The sequence below is a fragment of the Chaetura pelagica genome, unplaced genomic scaffold (assembly GCF_000747805.2).
Source record: "Chaetura pelagica isolate M959 unplaced genomic scaffold, ChaPel_1.0 scaffold180, whole genome shotgun sequence".
Classification (NCBI taxonomy): Eukaryota; Metazoa; Chordata; class Aves; order Apodiformes; family Apodidae; genus Chaetura; species Chaetura pelagica.
This window is the reverse complement of record NW_009951794.1, coordinates 294,357-301,098: the sequence shown is the minus strand read 5'-3', so window position 1 is coordinate 301,098 and position 6,742 is coordinate 294,357.

Here is a 6,742-nt window from a genome sequence, read left to right as displayed (position 1 = left end):
CTACCGAGATCATAATGTAAAATCGTTGCTTAGTAAATCAGGGGCATTTTGCAAATTGGGCAGGTTTTGTTTCCTGTGGCTAATGCCTGACTGCAGGAAATTCAGTTTTTATCTCCCTGCATCTTACAGGCTTTAGGTCTGGAAAGACTTGTTTCTTTGATAGCCTCGGAATGGCCGTTGCTTTGCATCTGTATTAAGACCCATCCGTTCCTTTAGCAAGCCTAGAAGGTGGGGATTTTCTATTCATTGTCCAACTGAAGACCTGTGCTCTGGAGCTGATGGCTTGGGACCTTCTCAAACCCAACCTCCCATCCAGGGACTGACTCCGAGCATTGTTATGGGCTTGCTTGGCATTGGGAACAAAATGGCCCAAAATGAGCCTCTTTACCCTGCAAGATACATGCTGAACTGCCCTTTGGGCTTTTGAAAAAAGGCCTCTTTATCTTCAAGCAGCCTGATTTCCTCTGCCCCATGTCACTGCCCCCATGGCACCTCCAAGGACAAGCAGGCGGAAAATGGGTCATCAACTCCGGCACAGCCCAAGGGCTGGTGGCCTTTCTGCTGTTGACTTTTTGGTTTATAAATAGCAGAACAATTGAGTTCAAGTTATTTTTAGCTATCGCTCTTAACATCACAAGAGAGCCTGGGAGAACAATAGGGTCTGGTCTCCTTGGAGAAGTGGAAATTTTTGGCAGGTCCTTCCGGGCTGACCCGGCTCAGATGGGCTTCTTGGTTCTTTGCATCGGGGTTGAGATGGGAAAAGGGGGAACTTCTGGGGCAGCTGGACCAAGGAGTGTAGCTGGCATTGAAAATCCTCTCAAGGTGGTACTGCTGGGCAGGAAAAGAAGGTATTTTGCATTGGAATGACTGAATCTTCTCTACTGATGGTTTTGTTCCTGGTTGTCTCGGGTGGAGAAAGAGTGAAACCTGGGTAGTAAATGCTTAGTGCTCTGACAAGTAAGCCCTTTGATCTCCTCTTAATTCGGTCATTGGCCCAGAACACCTTCCTGGCTGGCTCCACAGCTGGACTGGGCTGGCAGCAGGCTGGGTCACTGAGCCACGCTCGAGCTGGTGCTTGCTGGGTTACTCCTGTTTTACTTGGAATAAGTAAGAGAAAAATCAGGCCTTTGGTATCCAAAATGTAAAACCACTGAACCTTCCTGGACTATTAAAAATGTCATGTTAACTGTTGACTCCTCAAGTTTTTTGTCACTGAGGAAATTACCTGAATTATTTGGGCCACTGAAGTGAGATCCTTTCAGCTGAATCCCATGGGCAGGAATCCTGCAGCCAGGGCTGAGGTCTGTGCAGTGGGTGGGTTTCCAGTGTCTTGTCCCCGTCCACTTTGAGTCCTCTGCCAGCTCAGACAGCAGCCCTGCTGCCTTCCCAGCCTGCAGGGAGCTGCTGAGCAGCACCTGAGTCACCACGAGAGGAAAGTCAGGTGCTGTAGTGTTGTTCCTATCTCAGCCTCCCAAGAGGCTCCTGCAGGAGCAGCAACCCAAGAGCAACAAGCATGATTTCATATCAGGTGGCTGCAAAACATGAGCTGGGCTTTCCTATGCCATGAAACTGCACTTTCCCAGAAGTTCCCCCTCTACAGTTGTCTCAGTGTTGCAATAGCATCTGTGCCAACCAGATTTCTGCTTGTGCTTTCAAGGACATTTTAATTTTTATTATCTCTGAGATCCACTGCCAGAACTTCTGCTAATGTTTTTGATTGCCAGATGAGCATCTCCCTGTGCTTTCATTGCTCTCGGAAAATAACATCTTCAACCACATTATGCTGAAGCTGCTCTTCATCAGCTTCTCAAATGCCACCCAGCCAGTCATCTGTGAAGCAATTTGGTGATGACATAGAGCCTGGGTGCCTGTGCTGTGCATGTTGTCATGCCCAAAGGGCTGGCTTGGCAGGGTGGATCCCAGCTCCTGGCTGCTGACGGGGTCGAGATCCACCCCAACATAGAAATCTTCCCTGATACGAAGTGTTTGGCCCTAGGAGGTGCTCAGCTCCCTACCTGCAAGGGTGAGAGGTTTGGGTGTAGGCAGTTGTGGGCGTCTGCACTGGAACAGGGGTGTTACCAAGTCCTGTGGTCATGGGCATTTCTAAGTATCATCCTACATGGATTGCTGTGATGGGGGATAAAACTGGCTCTTGGGAGCTCCCAGGTTGGGACTCTTCCCTAGCTGCTGGTTTCAAACATCCCAAATGGAGTAAGGGGGGTGATACAGCTTTCCAAGCTCATTTTATTATGTCAGGCTTTGCAACCACAGTGGTTTGGTCCCCATGGACCAGAATAAATGCTGGGGGAGCAGTACTTTTCTGTTGGTGCAGGGGGGATGTCCAGAGCAGAGACATCCCTGGCACTGTGGTTGCCCCAGGACACCTTCCCCATGGGGCTGGGTGCCCTGGAGAAGCATCCATACATCCCTTCTCCCTCTTCATCCAGTCAGCAACTTCCTTTTTAATAGACTCCCTCATTCAGAAGCATTCATACAAGCATTTGTGCAGACCTTGGGTTAACTTGCAAGGAGTGTCCTGGCAGAGCAGAGGTCTGGAGAGACGCAAAGTTAACGTATAATCAAACCAACAAGATCAAGGGAACTGCAGACACTTCCCCTTGCATCCTGCTCTGCAGCAGGTCTGAGGTTTAATTACCAGCTCTAAAGCACTTCAAGATTTTCAGGTGGAAAAGACTACATAGAGGAAGGGGCGAGGACAAAAGCAGCCTACATCATTAAGTGCTGCTTGTTTAATTTAATTTCCTCCTTCATTTGATCTTCTAGAATCTTGAAAGTAACAGTCTCAAATACCAGCTGGGTCCTTTTACACTCGTGTTATGTTCACAGGATGCTCATAGCAGCAGCAGAAAACAATAGTTGAAGGAAGTCTGGCAGTGTAATGGTGAAGATGCCCACTCTGGTTTTGAAGGAACACTTCACCTCTTGAAGTGAGCCTCCCAAGGGATGCAGCCTCTTAGCTGGGCTTTTGGAAGCTATCAGGAATGTCACATTCCCCTGCACTAACATGGTGTGCCAGTAAAATACAATAAATAATTTGCATGTGGTAATCCAGGTGAGAGCTGTAAAGAGAAAATACAAATGGGTTAAGCTGTAAATTACTGCTGTTCTTGCTTTGCCCTCTCCCTATTCCCTTGGAAATTAGCCAGTTGCTCTCTGGAATCACTAATTCTTACAAGCTGCCCGTGCCAGTCTAGCATCAGAGAAACAAGGTTTATTTAGTATTTGTTTCTTTGTTTAGCTGTCCTTTCTTTCAAAATATTTTTAAATGACAAATGTTGATGAAAACTTCAAGTGACAGCAGGATTCCTTGCCTGGTGCCTCTTTAACAACCCCAAACCCACCTGTGTAGGAAAATGAGAGTGTTCTAGATGGGGCTATCGTGATTATTTGACACGAACCATCGTGGTACAAGACAAAGGAGCTGGGGTGAATCCTGGGTTCTTACAGACCTGCTCTTGGTAGTAGTTCTGAAACAGGGCATTAGGACAGCAAATAACCTGCCTAGGGCCTCCCTGGCCCCTTCCAGAGGGGCTCTGTGGACTCTGGCAGTGGTAGGGAGTTTAATTTGGGTTCAGGGGAGATTTATACCATTTGGGTTTTGTGTTTTTAATTGTATATCCTGAAGCAGAGGTGTAATGGGCTATGAAATGTGCATGCTGCTGCCTTGGGTACACCTGCCTGCACAGTGGGTTTTGCAAGACCAGTCTGAAGTCAGCAAGATGGCCAGGAACAGGGTGGTGCAGGAGAGACAGTGGAAGGTTGGAAATGTTCTGAGTGTTTGTCAGTCCCGTTTTTCAACCTCTCTGAGTACAGTGATTTTTGATGGGAAGAGAACTGGAAGTAACCAAGTGCCAGGAAAGCATCTCTTCCCATTTCCCACTGGAATTAAAAATACCAGAACTCAGGTGAGAGAGGAGGTTTTGGAGGGATCCCCCTGGGTGAGAATCCTTCAGGGCTTCCTATCTCATGCCTCTTAGGGGTAGAGAGATGTGAATACATGAAAGCTATCATGTGTTGGTTTCTCATGGGTATGAGACCATTAGATGTGAATGCAGAGAATTAGTATTAATTAAGAGCAGTAAGGGAAAAGAATGGGCTGAAGAAAGGCAGGGAACAGGCTTCGATTTTCGGCTGACTGTAGCAACACCATTTCTGTAGGTCTTGCACCTGATCCACACCTTTAGCTGTGGCTCCTCTGACCAACATCAGGGTTATAGTATCTGCCCTGGATCAGACCTGTGGGAGGTGAAGCCAACCAGGCTCCCTCCATCCATTTTGTGTTCTGGTTCAATATTGCTTCCCAGCTGTGCTAATGGCTGCATCCGTGTTAAATAAGCTTGAACAGTGTCTTTCATGCTTCAGATTCAAGGGTATTGGAAGTCACTGGGATGCATTGCCTTCAGGTTTTGGGCTGCTTAAGAGGAAATAGTGCACATGGAGATGGGCTTCAAAATGTTCTTCATCCTTCCCCAGCTCATCCTCTCCAAGGCAGGATTCAAGCTGGTGCTCCCCACCCTGAGCTCTGTGGGGAGGGGCAGACACAGGCTCAGGGCTTCCCCAGAACTGCTCTGGGGGCTGGATGAATTCTGCCTGGCAGAGCTAGGAAGGCTTGTTCTTTCAGGCTCTACTCCCTGAAGCTTAATGTCACGTTCTGCTGATCACAAAAAGCCTCAGAGCAGAGAGCTGTGAGGCTGGAACCGTTCCCCATCGGGCGGCTCAGCATTGCATGGGGCCAGACTTCTCTGTGCAGCTACTGGAGCTACCGAGGGGTCTCTGCTGGGGGGACAGCAAGTGAAGGCCAGGGTGGCCTTTCCCTTCTCTCCTTCTCTCTTTTTTTTTCTTCTTTTTTTTTTTCTTCCCCCCCCTTTTTTTTTCCCCCTCTTCCTTCCCTGCTGCAGCGCTCTGGGAATGTGCCCCCATGGAACTGAAACGTGGATTGGGAGGGGAGGGAGAACAGGTCCTGCTGCAAACCCGGGGCTGGCACAGAGCTGTGCCCACTCCAAGCTGGCAGACTCCCCCTCTGCTGTGCCCATCCTGCCTGCAGCTAAGGAGTTACAGGCTCTTCCCCTCCCCGCTGCTCCCATTTCCCTGTATTTATTTCTGCCTTTTTTAAAAAAAGGGGGGAAAAAAAATCACTGAGCTCCACGGGATGAGAAAATGGCTCTTATTGCCTTTTTTCCTCCTTCTCCTTTCCTGGACTCGCTGAGCCAGCTGGGGCAATGCCACAATTCAAGGCATCTGGAGACAGACTCCAGCTCTGCTGCCTTGTGATCTGCATGTCAAGGTGAAACTGCAAAAAGATAATAACGTCAGTATCCCCAGAAGGCAGGCGGTAAAAGTTACTAATTGCATTTCACTGAAGGCTTCAGAAACACTCAGCAGCTGGAAAGCTGAGGAGAATTTTGATGCTATTCTTATAAGGGAAGATTTTTTTATTATTATTTCTCTTCCCCCCCCCTCCCTTACACTGTTTGTAAATCTATTACAGAACATGGGGAGTGGAAGTGGGGGAAGGGAATGTATAAAACCAGTTAAAGGCTTAATGTTTCCCATTATATTTTGTGAGCTGTAGGTGGTCTAGAGCTTATAAAATGTAGCACATTCCCTTGTAATCAACCATAATAATTTATTATTATTATTTATGATGATTTGCTGTTATTTTGCACATATAAAGGCCCCTGCCAGGGCACCGAGAGCTCTGCACAAATAGTTAACATTTATTATAGCAGTAGTAATGTTTAAAAATATTAACTAAATAAAATAAAAATACCAGCTCTAAAGAGCTGTGGACAGCTTTGTTATTGGGAAATAAATGCAGGAAGGCAAATATCTTGGAGAATGGCTGATACTGATTTGAATAGAAACACGCCTGGTGAGGGAGGAAACACATTTTCAATTCTTGGAGAAATACAGAGAGCTTGGCTTGGAGATGTGTGTCCAGCTGCCAGTTCTGCACCCAGTGCTTTGCCCAGCACAAACAGGGATCCCCCTCACTGGCCAGGACAATGGCTGGTGCTGTGGCCACGTGTCTGCTGCCCATGCTTGAGCTCAGAGATGCATTAGCTGCTTGCATTGAAGGACTCTCCTTGGAGGGTGGATTTCTTTAGCCCCAGAAGGTTGTGATCCTTTCCTAGCTGTTTGCACCATGGTGCTTTATTGCTCTGGTGGTCTTCTACAGAGAACCTGGAGGCCAAGTGCAGGGTCCTGGTGTTTCCCAACCTCTTTGCCATCCCTTGCCTTTGTTCTATCTCAAATCTTTTACCCTGGAGAGGAAGGAAAAGTCTTCAGCCTCCACAGGATGCAATAGAGATGTGTATGGGACTTGGTGCTATGTAGTACACTTCTTCATGAGCTGGGGCAAAAAAAAAAAAAAGGTGAACAGATGAATAGTGAGATTAGCAAGTGCCTGAGATGTCTTTGGGTTGGTCAAGAAAAGAGGTGGAGGACCTTGCAAGCGTTTTACCCTGATAAAGCTGGAGAGCTGGGCAGTGAGAGAGGGTAAAATACAAAGTGTGAAGGGGCACAGGGAGGTCTAAATTAGCTGTAACCATTTGGGAAGAGGAGAGCAGTGTCTACAGAGACATCTGTGTGCAAATCTCTGCTCTCAGGGTACAGCCACAGCCAGAGAAGCAAAGAAAATTTGAGGAAGAATGGGATTAAAATTATTGCTGAGAGTATTATAATGCCAGCACATAAATCAGTGCTGTGGTCTTGTCTGGAA